Source organism: Triturus cristatus, chromosome 5_2, assembly GCF_964204655.1.
Source record: "Triturus cristatus chromosome 5_2, aTriCri1.1, whole genome shotgun sequence".
Taxonomy (NCBI): Eukaryota; Metazoa; Chordata; class Amphibia; order Caudata; family Salamandridae; genus Triturus; species Triturus cristatus.
The window spans coordinates 168,239,999-168,256,859 of NC_140588.1; the positions used below are offsets into that span (position 1 = coordinate 168,239,999).

At 51.4% G+C, this 16,861-nt stretch overlaps 1 pseudogene across 1 annotated transcript in view; it reads left to right on the forward strand.

The window, feature by feature from the left end:
- LOC146822740 (uncharacterized) overlaps positions 1 to 16,861 on the forward strand; it is a 456,948-nt pseudogene that overhangs the window by 382,118 nt on the left and 57,969 nt on the right. The window contains exon 6 of the transcript XR_014961787.1: positions 4,543 to 4,690. The product of XR_014961787.1 is annotated as an uncharacterized LOC146822740 (transcript). The remainder of the gene's footprint in view (positions 1 to 4,542; positions 4,691 to 16,861) is intronic.

Here is a 16,861-nt window from a genome sequence, read left to right on the forward strand (position 1 = left end):
TTGTGACGAAGAAAATGTTTAGAAATATTTAAAGATACTCCCTGGGCACCTCGCAGAGGAAACAATGATGCTTTCTGTAACTTGTCAGTTTGAGTACTATAGGTTTGGCTTGAATGTTACCCTTTAGGGCCCCTATTGTGCATCGGGGCAAATAGGTAAAACTAGGTAACATACATTTTTGGGTGGTGATGGATTAAAGTCTCTAAAACATGTGTAGATTGATCTATGTTGTGCATGCTCAGAAAACATGCACGCCACGGGCACTCGAGTGTGAAGAATTAAATCCAAATGCACAACATTGAGGAACTCAACGCAAAAAGTTACTATCACTCAGCGCCTTATCTCTAGAGGGTGAATACTACTGTTGGCTGGTGTAAGCTGGTTATAGTTGCACAGGCACAGGCCTTTTCACTTGTACAGTTGGAAAGGAGAGGGCATACAAGCTTTCCCCCTAAAAAAGCTGTATAGTCCCCATAGTCGAATAGCTGTATAGTCTCTATCGTCTGTGCATGGTTAGGTACACGTGTTGTGTGGGGGCTGGACAGACTATGAATGGTAATTGGTGTCTATATAGGAGCCAATGCGGTGAGCCTACAGAAGTTGACAACCAGTAGCGGCTGCTACCGACCAGGGGTTGTGGGGCAGGAGGAGGAAAGGGAGAGGAATAATAAGAAAAAGCACTTACATCTTTACCGCTGGGCGCCTCCTATTCTTTCTCCATCCTCCTCTCGGCAGGAAGTGCACAGCCTCCCAGAATCCCCTGACCAATCAAAATGCTGCCTTAGCAGCGTTGTAATTGGTCAGAGCGCCATGGTTCAGCGCTTATACCGGGGCTGGCAGGCTGTGCATGTTCTCAGCCAGCGTGGATAACTTGCAGAGTGCGCATGTGGCTTTGGACGGCCCAAGACTGCCGGCCAAAGCATCATGCGCACTTTAGGTGCTGCCACCTCCGTCCTGACTTCAGCTTCAAGCTGAATACAAAAAACTAAATGATAATAATGAGCGTTATTATCATTTTATGTATTGTATTCAGCTGGCAGCTGAAGCAGTGGGGTGACGTTCCTCTACCTTAGCGGAGGAGCCACCACTGTTGACAACCAGTTTCCCTGAACGAAAAATCCAGAGTTGACTGGTAGGTTGAGGGAATCTACATCAGTCCCTGCATATTCAGTTTCTTCCTCCCCTGTACTTACAGCTCCCTCATTCCCACTCAGGGCCTGCTTCTAAGGCAGAAGGTGAAACTGGTGTAGAATTTTTCTTAGATGAGATTGATACTCTGAGGTTCAGCATCCCCAGGGCCAAATTCCAGAGTGAATCAGAGATTTTACTGTGTGCAAAGTAAATGGTAAGCATTTTGATTTAAATTCTGACATTTCCTCAGATAGCTTTTATGTTGTTTTAAGTATACAACTACTCCTTTATTTGCCCTTCTTCTCAATGCAGAATCTCCTCTTGATCGAGCAAGTCTGCCACAACTGATCTTCAATGCATTTAGGTGAGGTGCAAAATCCTCACAAACGTTCAGGGGAAAATATTGGTATTGGGTATCAGTGATACACATGTACGCAGTTGTGCACATTCAGCACCCTGACATGTAGAAACACTGGCTGACCATGCATAAGGAGGGTGCCGTTACACTGTAAGTTGTGCTCACCCACAAGATGCCTCCTGTAGAGTGTGATAAGGCTTGCTACCTGAGGTCAGGTGGATATGTCACTATTCATCATGTGCCAAACTAAAATACACGACTATAAGAACTACTGTTTGGGAGACACAGACATGCTAATAGGGAAACAAGACAACAGAGGGGTCGGGTGGATAGGAGATGGTAACAGACAGTGGTTGTAGACCAGTGGAATTTGTCCATGTTGTGTTGTCATTGTAAATGTGTTCTAAATATCCAAAATTGACTGCCGGGGATGTATCACAAAATTCCACCATATTTCCTTGTTAACTTTATAATTCAGCAGCACGGAGGTTCAGAACAGAATATTCAAGCCAATTACCATCCCCTATGCATTTTTACTTTTAGACCCCTTCCTCTTGAGAGCTGAATACTCACTCTTCTCACAGCAATTGAGAGTATTCATCTTTAATAGCTTTTTCCACTCAACACACAGTAAAACACCTCGCAGAGTGCTCCCAAGGCTGCCCACCTCGTAATAGTGTTACGATCTTGGCCATGAGGAGCTCGATGGTGAAGCATGTCGGTTAGGGTTTATGTACTTTTTTAAAAAGAGACATCACACAGTGGGGCAAATGCAGTAAACATTCGAGTCTACCTTATCCCAATTTATGAATCTGTAGACACTCCGTTTTTAGGTCTCGCCTGACCCAGCGCATGCGCTGGTCTGGCGAGACTTTTTGAGAGAGCTCCAAAAAGTGCTACCAGGCCAGCCTAGAGCTACAGTGCATGTGCGTGGGCGCTCGCGCCGCGCTTTACCGCGATTACTTTCACTTTCGCGGCCGCGCGGCCGCTTTGCATAGCCAATCGGTCACGCTTTTGGGACCTTATAAGTATTTAGTTATGCAACTGTTGCATGGCTAAACACTTATAAGGTCCCAAAGGCGAGACCTATTGGCTATTCCAATGCTTGTTTTCCTTGGTGTTCTTGTACCCAATATGCTATGTAACTATTTCTAGCTTCGGAGGGTTTATTGGACATTTTTGTCCTTTGCTTCTCACTGGCGTTTTAGAGATGCAAATATCTAAGTCAGTTTTTGCCCCTGGGATACTAGCTCTTTTATAAAGCACAGTTGTGAGCACAGCATACAATTTTGAACTAAACATTATGCTAGGTCCATTAAATCACAGTATCTCACATACAGGCACCAGTGAATGTATTCCCTTTGATGGTCACCCAGTGGTAATGAAGGGGGTCAACATTGCAAGGTGGAGTAAGTCGGGTCTTAGTCATTGTGCTTAGGATAATACAGTGAAAATAAACCTTTTGCCAATAACTCCTCATGTGTTAAATAGCTTAGGTCTACCTTACAGCTATTTATTGTAGACGTCATCCAAACACAATTTCTTAAACTTTGTCTGGAGTGTCAACTACATCCCAGTCTTTTCCATCAGAACACTTAAGGTTCCAACCACCTTTGGAGGATTTGAGTTTCCTGACCTTAAGAATTACCTCAAGGCATTTATCCTGTAATAAGCTACATATAGGCTTCAAACAATTCAGACATCCCCAATTGTGTCTCAATAGAAAATGATGTCCTCCGGTGACTGTTTACAATCTTCATTAACAGCTAATAAGCGCAGAGTGCACTCTTGCTTTATGGTTACGGTTAAGACCACACATTCCACATTGTGTTATGTGGGTGCAGAGTTGCAAGTAAACTCCAGACTCCTCTTGCTGTCTTCAATTTGGGACATTACTGAAAGCTGCTGTGCAGGTAAGAAAATACATTGGCAAGAGTGGATTGAAAAAGATATACACACCATAAGCCAAGTAATAAACAGTGGTTCTGTTATTCTATTCAGTGTTTGATAGAAGGCTTTTTTATATCTCCCCATTAGTGAAGTATAAATAAAGAAACTATATAATTGTGCCGAAAGCTGTAATGCCACTAGTGAATGAGGTCTCAAACAAGGCAGATATAATTCTCTAAATAATAGGATTGCTAACCGGCCAATTCTATTGGGAAACTTCAATATCCAAAATAATCTAACTTACCCCCGCAGTAAAGTTTATCCTGTTTAGGAAAAGAGAGAACTGGATGGAAAATTGAACTCAGAATTCAAATCCCAAATGCAGCTTGCCAAACTTACTAAACATCAGCCCACATGGAGCAATACATTCAGCAAAGAATCATACTGTGTAGCTGTTGGACGCCTTAATAAAATGCAAAACTTGAATGTGATTACTCACTGTGCTGTCCTCTCAAGCTAATCTCACTCATATGGTAGAAAAGGGCCACATAGCACAAGAACATAAGGAATTTGTTACTGCACATGCATTGTTTGTTTTAAATCTCAAAATCGAGGTAGATAATTCAATATTCTTCTTCAGTGACCTCTCCACATTTTCCTGTTTGACACCATTCCATAAGAAATGGCTTGTAAATGCTCTTTGGTAGCAATACGTCTTTATCAAGTGTCTTATGTTTGGTTTTAGGGATTGTCATCCCTCTCTGTTTGGGGAAACTCCTCTACCACATTTCAGAGTTAGATGTTCCAAAAGGATACTGGACTGAAGGATAAATTCTGTACCTTAAAGTATTTTTATGGCGCAATCTCATTTCTTCAAAAGATGAATTCCACATGAGCTCCTTCCACTAAGTGCTTAAATGTGTCCCCTTGTTGCTTATTATGAGATGACTGTATTGCATTTTGTTTTTCAATAAAAAAAAGGAGAGGACTCAGTGCATCGTTTATTAGGGGCTACCTGGTGCCCTGCGTACTGGTGCAGTAAGTTATTTCAACTAGGCATTGGATCTCTAGGGATTCATGCAAACAAGAATGAATAAATAGGAAAAAATGCCCCTTTTTGTCGTAATGTTATTCCTACTTTTAAGATCTTAATTATTTTGTAGGTCCATAATGGAATTGCAGTTTATGCTACATGGACAACTATAGCCACACTTTTGAACTTTTCCGTTGTGTTAACGTACAGTGGAGATGTGGCCAACGCGACTTCGACTACGTGGCATTAGCAATTTTATCCTTCGAGATTGTTTTATGGTATGTGAAGTCAATATATTTAATAAAAATATACAGCTTTCATTTGATCATTACACTCTTCAAATTAAGGAAACATTTCCTGTGGCAGAAATTGCACCTGTGTTTCCTAATGCTTTGAGGGATTTTTTAGTAACCCAGAGGCTCTGTGACAAGCTGCTTTCTCCATCAACTGTTGTTTTATTTAAATATATTAGACCATGTAAAAAGTTGATAATCTACCACTGTATGGTTAGCCCTACATTTGGAGTAGATTTCTGACTTTCAGGGGATTAAGAAGAATCCTAGGCTTGTTAGTATAAATGTATGTCAGTTGATTTCCAAGCATTAATCTAATTTTTCCGAATTAATTCATGCTTATTTCCCACAAGTCTGAAAATTTGAGAGAGCAAATTATTCAGTAATGTAGCCTTAAAGAAATCTATAGCAGGGAGAGTATTTTCTCCTCTGTAAGTTCTCTGTGAAATATGTGTGTGCTACTTGTTGGAGTGGACTTCAATTCTGGCAGCTACTAAAAGGCATAAGGGTCCCTGATGAATCTGCTTCCCTGTTACCTAGGAAACATGCAGTGGTGTATGCGCACATCCAGGGGCTTATTTACAAGTCACTTTTTAATAGGGGAAAATGTGATGTACCGGCGGCACAAGAGGTTTGTAAATAGGCCCCAGAGTGTATGTGCCTCCAAGCAGAAGAAGGAATTTCAGGGTCTTTTCCCCGCTACAGCTCCTTCAAAAGGAAATTCGAAAGTACTTTTTATGAGTTTTATCGTGTCAGTAGAAACAAAGAATCAGCCAACAGGGTGGCTTCAAACATCTGCAAAGAAATAGACAGACAATAGTTTACTCTCTCAAACTCACTCGGGTGCCAATTACGATCCGGTAAAAAAATTCCCCGTGCGACTCGTATCCGGTCTTTTTACCGTACAAATCGTACAAGTGCCGTACGAACTGGCAATCACGATTCGCATGGTAAAAAGTCCATACGAACCGCATCGGGAATGATTTCCCACACGTCCTCGGGTCGGAAAATGTGTCCGACACGTCCTCGGACGATTTACCGTACAAATGTGAAAGGTGAAGTCCGACCGAGGAATCACGATCCATCCCGTGCGTCCGATCTTACAACCGTATGGAAAAAACACCGTCCGCACCGAACTCCCATAGCAACCATGGAGACATGTGCCAGCATACGCGCCCAACACTCCCCCCTGCCCCCGTACGTCCGAGACGTACCCCCGTGTATGTACACCCCCACCCGTGTATGTACACCCCAGTACGTTCGAGTCGAACCCCCACCCCTGTACGTGTCGTACCACCGTCTATGTACACCCCAGTACGTTCGAATCGTACCCCCACCCCTGTACGTGTCCTACCCCCGCGCATGTACACCCCTGTACGTTCCAGTCGAACCCCCACCCCTGTACGTGTCCTACCACCGTGCATGTACACCCCTGTACGTTCGAGTCGTACCGCCACCCCTGTACGTGTCGTACCACCGTCTATGTACACCCCAGTACGTTCGAGTCGTACCCCCACCCCTGTACGTGTCGTACCACCGTCTATGTACACCCCAGTACGTTCGAGTCGTACCCCCACCCCTGTACGTGTCGTACCACCGTCTATGTACACCCCAGTACGTTCGAGTCGTACCCCCACCCCTGTACGTGTCTAACCCCCATGTATGTACACCCCAGTACGTTCGAGTCGAACCCCCACCCCTGTACGTGTCCGACCCCCATGCATGTACACCCCAGTACGTTCGAGTCGAACCCCCACCCCTGTACGTGTCCGACCCCCATGTATGTACACCCCAGTACGTTCCAGTGGAACCCCCACCCCTGTACGTGTCCTACCCCCGTGCATGTACACCCCTGTACGTTCCAGTCGAACCCCCACCCCTGTACGTGTCCTACCCCCGTGCATGTACACCCCTGTACGTTCGAGTCGTACCCCCACCCCTGTACGTGTCGTACCACTGTCTATGTACACCCCAGTACGTTTGAGTCGTACCCCCACCCCTGTACGTGTCGTACCACCGTCTATGTACACCCCAGTACGTTCGAGTCGAACCCCCACCCCTGTACGTGTCCGACCCCCATGTATGTACACCCCAGTACGTTCGAGTCGAACCCCTACCCCTGTACGTGTCTGACCCCCATGTATGTACACCCCAGTACGTTCGAGTCGTACCCCCACCCCTGTACGTGTCGTTCCACCGTCTATGTACACCCCAGTACGTTCGAGTCGTACCCCCACCCCTGTACGTGTCGTACCACCGTCTATGTACACCCCAGTACGTTCGAGTCGTACCCCCACCCCTGTACGTGTCCGGCCCCCATGTATGTACACCCCAGTACGTTCGAGTCGAACCCCCACCCCTGTACGTGTCCGATCCCCATGCATGTATACCCCAGTACGTTCGAGTCGAACCCTCACCCCTGTACGTGTCCGACCCCCATGTATGTACACCCCAGTACGTTCCAGTGGAACCCCCACCCCTGTATGTGTCCTACCCCCGTGCATGTACACCCCTGTACGTTCGAGTCGTACCCCCACCCCTGTACGTGTCGTACCACCGTCTATGTACACCCCAGTACGTTCGAGTCGTACCCCCACCCCTGTACGTGTCGTACCACCGTCTATGTACACCCCAGTACGTTCGAGTCGTACCCCCACTCCTGTACGTGTCGTACCACCGTCTATGTTCACCCCAGTACGTTCGATTCGTACCCCCACCCCTGTACGTGTCGTACCACCGTCTATGTACACCCCAGTACGTTCCCGTCGCATCCCCAACACAACCTCCTAAGTACGGAGCGCACCCCAGGCCCCAACATCACAACCGCATGTACGAGTCGTACCAAGCCACACACAAGGACAGCACCGTACAACCAAATGGCCCATGTACGCACCGTACACACGCTCAAAACGCACGTACACAACCAGGACAAAACAAAACAACACAAGAATACACTATTCGAATGGCACACAGCCACTAAACATGGCCAATAAACACTAAAAAAACACATTCACTGACCTGCAACTGCCAAAAACAAACAGAGGCCCAAAACACCACCACTCCTTATAACACACCCACCCAAACTTCAAACACAGCCACACCCACCAATGGACCAATAAAAAGGGCCCACACACACAAACCATGAGCCTTTGCAACAGACTCACTGCTGCCAGACACCACAGAACCATACTACAAGCCTCACCACACCTTACACTTGCACACCTTCACACAACCACCTCCACAAACACCCCCTCATCACATTCACACACACACACCTGCACAACCACACCCACACACCCACAACCATCCACACCCCCCCCACCATCCACACCCACACCCCTCACCATGCCCACTAACAAGAATCCAAAGTTTAGTAACCGAGAGTTGGAGGTCCTTGTTGATGAAATCCTCAGAGTCGAGCCACAGCTCTTTGGAACATTGGTCAGACAGACCAGCATTGCAGCAAAAACAGCCATGTGGCAGACCATCGTCAATGCTGTGAATGCTGTTGCGGACACCAGAAGGACCAGGCAGGAATGCCAAGCCAGGTGGTACGATCTGCGGAGGAGGGTCCAAGCCATGATGCTGGAGGAACACAACCAGGCCAACGCCACTGGAGGAGGGCCCTCCCGCAGACCCGTACACTACCAGCCCTGGGAGGAGAGGGTGATGGCCATACAGCCGGTGGAGGCAGTCGAAGGATTAGGAGGACTCCGAGACCCGGGTGAGTACACGAACAACGCACCTCACATGGGGGGGACCTCATCCACAACCAAAATCACTAACAGGCACGCAACCACCCCAACCTATCGCATGACTCAACCACACTCCATGAACACGCACATGCCACTGCCGCCACCATGCCCCATGCACCCAGCTGGACAATGTCAAGTCACAGGCCACAGAAGACACCAACACATGACACGGTAACCCGGATGGCGGGAGGGTGGGCCCCAAAAATCACATAGTGCAACTCAGAAGCAGACAACAATGCCCTCTGCCCATATGGCCCAGGTCACAGCCAGACAAACAGTGTGTCCCCACACAGGAAAGACTCGCCAGCAAATGGCGGACGCCTTGCATCAACACATGGGGGTGAAGGCACTGTTTTGCACATGACAGCAGCTAATGAACAGCCAACACTGTGAAAGAGTGGCAGCACACACAACCACAGCAGCAGCGCACACACAGACACTACACCCAATGGGTGCCTGGAGATCAGAAACAAACTCACAGCAACAAGCCAAGGGCCATTCAAAGGATTGGAAAAAGTGTGTGTCTAGGAAGCTGGGCTGAGGTGACAGAGGGTGACACACAGAGGGAGGGAGAGGGGGACAGAGAAGGAGGGAGAGGGGGACAGAGAGGGAGGGAGAGGGGGACAGAGAGGGAGGGAGACACAGGGACACGGACAGAGGGAGGAGGCTGACACACAGAGGGAGGGAGAGGGGGACAGAGAGGGAGGGAGAGGGGGAAAGAGAGGGAGGGAGAGGGGGACAGAGAGGGAGGGAGACACAGGGACACGGACAGAGGGAGGAGGCTGACACACAGAGGGAGGGAGAGGGGGACAGAGAGGGAGGGAGAGGGGGACAGAGAGGGAGGGAGAGGAGAACAGAGAGGGAGGGAGACACAGGGAGAGCAAATCAGCCGTGTGGTGTGTGGGAATGTCTGCTCGTCAGCAGGTAGACTGCGTGCATGTAGCCAAGGGTGGCCAGTGCCAGAACCCCCCCTCTTCACCATGGCAAAACACAGGGCCATGTCACAACCTGTTCACAAGCACAACGACAGCTACCTGCATTATATAAGTGTGTGGATCCACTCCATGTGCACATGTACAGTGCTACACGGAAGGCGCCAATGCATGGCTCGCCACACCTGCCCACTCCACTGCTGACTGCAGTCACACTTGACGCAGCAAGTAAGACTGTGCCACACATAGTTAAAGGGGCCAAAGTGGTGCACAAGGGACACACCCATGCACAAGTGCACTGTGAGTGGAATGCAAGACAGATCCTAATTCCAAGAGGAAAAGTGCCAACTTTGAAACTGATGAAACATGGATGTTGCATGGACCAAAATTAACATTGTCTCTCTCACACACAGGTCAATGTCATGGTTCACCCCCCAACACTGGGGGGGAAGACTCACAGGACCCGGATCTGCGGGAGCCCGATCCCACCGGCAGCGACGACTCTCACCACTCTGTGGACGACCCCGACCGACCTGGCCCCTCTGGTGTCCAACCACCTGCAGCACCTGCGTCAGGTACAACTGTGCCAACCACCACCCCCACTCCTGCCACATCCCAGGAGACACCCAGGATCCCTGCCCCACCACCACAATGCAGCCAGGCTGGCCAGGAGGGACACGGTGTCCCGGTCACCCAGGAGGAGGCAGGCGACAACGCCAATGCCACCCCTCAGGGGTCCCGGAGACCCGATGTACCCACAAGGGCAGGCCAGGTGCAAGTGGGCAGGGGTGGTGGGAGTGGAGGACGGCGGAGGCGCGAGCCTGACCAGTTGGCTGGGGAACCGGTATTTGCCCATGTCCGTAACATCATGGACACATACCGGCAGGACACCACGGGCATGGCCCAGGTTGTGTCCACCCTCAATGAGATCAAGGGGACTCTCGATGAGATAAAGACCCAGCAGGCCCAGCAACATGCGGAGCAACATGCCTGTCTACTGCAACACCAACGGAGGATGGAGGAAAGACAGGCTGAGCAAGTGACGGTGTTCCAGGGGATTCACGATACTCTCCGTCGGATGGCCGACAACATGGGCAACCCTCCCTGTGCCAGACGGCGTAGAACATCACCACCCACAGGGAGGGATCAGGAGGAGGAGGAGACATCCGACGGAGCATCCCAAACATCGTCACGGCCTGCTGCTGAGGGTCCCCGCAGGAGGCCGGGTCGTCCACGGAAAGGACCGTGAGGGTCGGCGCTACATCACCATCTCCCAGGACACCTGGCCTGGCACCTGGCCCACTGGAGCAACAGCATCACAGCATCAAGAGACATTCTCTGCCACATGGCCCTGCTGGTCACTGTCTGACCAATGTTGACAAAGACTGTGGCATGGACTATGAGGATTTCCAATGGCAAGGACACCAACTCCCCTACTGAACTTTGGATTCCAAACTCCCGGAAAGCCCCTCACTTTATCCCCCCCCCCCCAAATAAAAATTCACACCATGAAGAGAAGATGCCTGCTGGTTGCGTTATTACCTTACATGTGTGTTGTAAAGTCTAAACATGCCTGAGCTCTCTTTTGACTCCAACCATCCACACCCTGGGGCCTGAGTCTGGCACAGGACACACGGGTCACAGTGTATTAGGCAAGACAGACATGGAGCACCATCCACACCCGTGATGGGCCCAACCAGCTGAGGGGGTGGCCGCACAACCGTGCTGACAGACACATTGAGTACAGCAACAGTCATGCGCAGAGGTCAGGGATCATGTCTAGTGTCCTGGGGGGCACCCAGGTATGTGTAGACAGGTGGCAGAACATTGTCCTGCAAGCTTGAGTCCGGTGGATGCAGAGAATAGGTGCCTGGCCAACGTTGGATGCATGGGGATGGCACATGTCACAATACCCACACAGTCATTGACTACATTCCCAATACACAGTCTCAGCCCACACACACAGCTTGCATCTTGCTACTCGACACATCGACACATAGCCACTATCAGGGAAAACCATGCCAGACATGCTGGATGCACCGTGGCAACACACCAGCATTGACTGAGAAGAGGCACCTTGGAGGCATAGGGACACCTTTATTAGTCATGTGTTCGGGATTGCAGAGGCAACTTGAAGTACACATGAACACATCTTGTGGAGTAACATGTGGGTCCAACACTGGCACCCCCCTTCTGCAGCACAAATGTGTGATAGCCATGGAACTGGCACACAATTGTCGGCTAACAGCTAAACACCCACAGCTGCTCACGGAGAGACTGCCATACACCATTGATCCGCTGATGTGGAAGTCCCACACCATGTCAAGCCAATGCTAACCGTATGTGTCCGAGGGCAGTATTACACACATTGATGCCATCATCACAATTCACTATCCCATCACTGATGACTGTCAACCAGGCAGACCATCTATTCAGGTGTACACAGCTGCATGTCGTGTCCCATGGTGATGCTACATGGCTGCAGAGGAACCAAACATCGACAGGGGCAGTGTGCATACATCGTGAACAACTGCCACACCCAATACACCCCTGATGCATCCCTTACCCTATGGAGACTTCCAAACGTGTCCGTGCCTGTAACGCTGAGTCAGCCCACGATGACGTGTCCATGAGGAATAGCAGTGCCACAACAATGCAACCAGCAGACGGCATGCGCAAGTACCTGGGGAAGAGAGACACACAAGAAGTCAGCCACAAAAAGCACAGCCACTTGCATGTGCATTTACTCGACACATGTATGGATGACAACATGCTAGGTCACAATTATGACTGGGGAAATACAACCATCACTGCCACCATCACTCCAGTGGCACACCCACACACACCTCTGACTCACGTGACATACATGCAGGTTGAGACACACATCACAACACATGCCACACGGGGACCAATGCGTGCACACTCAGACACTGGTACTCACCACTAAGCAAAGAAGTCGCGTATGAGCCGAGTCCGGATGTCCTCTTGCGGCTCCACATCCTCCACATCACTAGCCCCATTGCCAAGCCCTTCGTCCTCCACGGGTGGATAGTCCTCGTCATGTTGATCCAGGATGAGTGGCACAGCTTTCTCAACTGCCATGTTGTGCAGCATGCAGCAGACCATGAAGATTTTGCAGACCTTCGCAGGGGCATATGGGAGCGCGCCGCCGGTCTTGTGGAGGCACCGAAATTGGCTCTTCAGCAGGCCAAACGTCCTCTCTATCACTCGCCTCGTCCGGCCATGGGCGGTGTTGTAGCGGAGCTGGGCCGGCGTGATGGGGTTGCAGAGAGGTGTGAGCAGCCATCGCATGTTGGGATAGCCAGCGTACCCTACATGGGAAGCACATGGACATCGTTAGAAGTGGTGAAGCGGTGGTGCTGGTAGGCTATGCAAAATACAGGACAGACAGACTGTACCCACCAACAACACATGCTCTTTCGTTGCGCAGCTGCATCATCATTTCAGGCATCCTGCTACGCCTCATGATGTAGGCATCGTGTGCTGATCCTGGAAAACGAGCACAGACATGTGAAATCACCATGTTGGACTGACACACCACAAGGGCATTGATGGAGTGGTAGTGCTTCCGATTGCGGTACGCCACCTCCCGTGCGTGTGGTGGTACCAAAGCTACATGTGTCCCATCTATGGACCCAATGACATGGGGCATCCCTCCAGGGCATAGAATCCACGCTTGACTGCAGTCAACTGTTCAGGGGTTGGGAACTTGATGAAGTCATCCAGGTGAATCAACATGGCCTCTAAGAAATCATGCAGCACACGGCAGAACATGCTCTGGGACATGCCACCAACATGAGCTATGGTATTTTGAAAGGTACCCGTGGCAAGAAAATGTAGGGCAGCCATTACCTTCAGCTGGGGTGTCAGTGCCGTAGGATACCTGTGCTGCGGTTGCAGGTGTGGTGCCAGTCTCGCCGTCAACTCCAGAATCAACCGTCGTGGGAAGCGGTAGCACCGGATCCGATCATTCTCCCGCATGGCAGCCAAGTCCGGAATTGGTCGGGCAAGAGGCGGCGCTCTGCAGTAATTTGGAAGTGACAAGGAAGAGTGAGTGCACTACGACAACAATTCATATGTACTGAGCACATGTTAATCTGTCAATACACATATGCTACATAGGGAGTCAGGTATGTGCTACATGCCCAGGACACGTATGGATGCAAGGTGACACTCCTACCAAGACCCAGATACACACGGAGATTGAGAACCTCCCCATGCCATGCCATGGGAATAGCTGTGTCCCAGTGCAAGTGAACAGCCAGACGCAAGACAGAAGTGACATACGCCCACACATCAGCAGAAGTAGGATGCCGATTGCAGAGACTGGTAGCGGAACACTAGAGCCACAGGTCACATGACATTACACTAGGACAGCCCACACACCTTGCCATGAAGGTGCACATGGCATGACTCACCACACATTCATTGTGAGGATGCAGACATGTCCTTGTCACGCTACTCCGTGTCCCATGCATACATGTGCACCTCACATCCGATACCACATGTGGCATGGTGTGCGGATCAGTGTGCAATGTCAATCTACACACAGACACATGTTGGTTGCTGCAACAGCTGCAGCTTGTGAGGGTGCTCCAACATCAACCTGATGGGAAGCCCCCACACATACATGACATAGTCACATTGTGCACCGTGGGTAGTGACAAGTCAGGTGTGGTAACCCCTGTACCGGGCATCAGGGGACACTTCCGTGTGTTGGTGTCCGTGCCATGCCAGTGACGCTCACCCCAAGTGTGCAGTACGACATGCACACATGTCAAAGGAGTCAAGGGCATGCCTGGCACACATTGCACCGTCACACAGTACATCTGTACACATCTCATCATACATCTGGTGCCTTCTCAGCCCAGGAGTAATGTTCCACATCACAGCCCGTCACACCTGTGCCCCACACATGTAGTAATGCACAGACGATGCCTTGATGTCCATTCATGGACAAGTATGTCCATTCATGGACAAGTATGTCCATCCATGGACAAGTATGTCCATCCATGGACAAGTTTGTCCATCCATGGTCAAGTATGTCCGCCCTATCCCTACCTGTGTGCCGCCTGTCACCACTGTGATGTGTGAAAACCGCAGTACTGCTGCTAAGAGGGCCTGTGTACGTTCCCATATCACTATGGGAGTGCTGCCGTATGTGTACCCATCGTGATGGCGAGCGTACAGGCATGTGTACGGGCTGTACCACTACGAGTACGCATAGGCGAGGACACCCATAGTGATAGTGAGCGTACAGGCATGTGTACGGCCCGTGCCACTACGAGTACGCATACGCAAGAACACCCATAGTGGTAGGGCCGTACACACGCCTGTACGCTCCCTATCACTATGGGTGTCCTCGCGTATGCGTACTCGTAGTGGTACGGGCCGTACACACGCCGGTACGCTCCCTATCACTATGGGTGTCCTCGCGTATGCATACTCGTAGTGGTACGGGCCGTACACACGCCTGTACGCTCACTATCACTACGTGTACGCATACGCGAGGACACCCATAGTGATAGTGAACGTAGGCACGCGTGTACGGGCCGTTGCAATGCATTTGGGGTGCCCTAGGGCCCCGGAACGCACCGTACCTGTGTGTGAAGCTCCAAATTACATAGGGGACACATGAGGGACAAGTATTAAGGCCTACATGCATGCTGGTTGTCATGGAGACCAAGTTCAAATTTTGAATTTGTTCTGGAAGGTGCACAGCAGAAGTCAGTTGGAAATATTCTACTTTGTTGCAATGTGTTTGGGGGGCTGACATCATGCAGGAGAATGAAACCGATAGAGAACCCACAGACTGCTAGGTTTGAAGGGATTGGAGGAAACATAGGATGCAAATGTGAGTGACCAATCACTCTGTACTCCTGTGCATGAGATGGGCCAGCAAGGCAGATATAAGGCAGCCAGGTCCCATGAGGGAGCACTTGCCTGCACATCTTTGCATTCCACGACCCAGCTGCTGCTACTGATTCCCTGGAACCATGTCAAGGGCTGTGGAGAGGTCACAGCCATTCACCCTGGAGGAGAACATGGCTTTGGTGGATGTGATCCTCCCACGGTACCCCATGCTGTATGGGCGACCAGGTTATCAGGTGAGTGCAGTGTCCACTGGCACAGACTGTGTCCCTTTTTAGTGACTGTGACTTCTGCCATTGTGTCCAGGTGTGACACACATGCTATGTACTGTAGGAGGGGTCCCAGGGGGGGGGAATGCCTGATGTCTCCCAGCAGTGCCCTGAGACAGGAGGGGTGGGGGCCTATCACTCCCAGCAGTGCCCTGAGACAGGAGGGGTGGGTGCAGAGTCCTCCCAGCAGTGCCCTGAGACAGGAGGGGTGAGTGCAGAGTCCTCCCAGCAGTGCCCTGAGACAGGAGGGGTGGGTGCAGAGTCCTCCCAGCAGTGCCCTGAGACAGGAGGGGTGGGTGCATAGTCCTCCCAGCAGTGCCCTGAGACAGGAGGGGTGGGTGCAGAGTCCTCCCAGCAGTGCCCTGAGACAGGAGGGGTGGGGGCCTATCACTCCCAGCAGTGCCCTGAGACAGGAGGGGTGGGTGCAGAGTCCTCCCAGCAGTGCCCTGAGACAGGAGGGGTGGGTGCAGAGTCCTCCCAGCAGTGCCCTGAGACAGGAGGGGTGGGGGCCTATCACTCCCAGCAGTGCCCTGAGACAGGAGGGGTGGGTGCAGAGTCCTCCCAGCAGTGCCCTGAGACAGGAGGGGTGGGTGCAGAGTCCTCCCAGCAGTGCCCTGAGACAGGAGGGGTGGGTGCAGAGTCCTCCCAGAAGTGCCCTGAGACAGGAGGGGTGGGTGCAGAGTCCTCCCAGCAGTGCCCTGAGACAGGAGGGTTGGGTGCAGAGTCCTCCCAAAAGTGCCCTGAGACAGGAGGGGTGGGCGCTGAGTCCTCCCAGCAGTGCCCTGAGACAGGAGGGGTGGGTGCAGAGTCCTCCCAGCAGTGCCCTGAGACAGGAGGGGTGGGTGCAGAGTCCTCCCAGCAGTGCCCTGAGACAGGAGGGGTGGGTGCAGAGTCCTCCCAGCAGTGCCCTGAGACAGGAGGGGTGGGGGCCTATCACTCCCAGCAGTGCCCTGAGACAGGAGGGGTGGGTGCAGAGTCCTCCCAGCAGTGCCCTGAGACAGGAGGGGTGGGTGCAGAGTCCTCCCAGCAGTGCCCTGAGACAGGAGGGGTGGGTGCAGAGTCCTCCCAGCAGTGCCCTGAGACAGGAGGGGTGGGCACTGAGTCCTCCCAGTAGTGCCCTGAGACAGGAGGGGTGGGTGCAGAGTCCTCCCAGCAGTGCCCTGAGACAGGAGGGGTGGGTGCAGAGTCCTCCCAGCAGTGCCCTGAGACAGGAGGGGTGGGTGCAGAGTCCTCCCAGCAGTGCCTTGAGACAGGAGGGGTGGGTGCAGAGTCCTCCCAGCAGTGCCCTGAGACAGGAGGGGTGGGGGC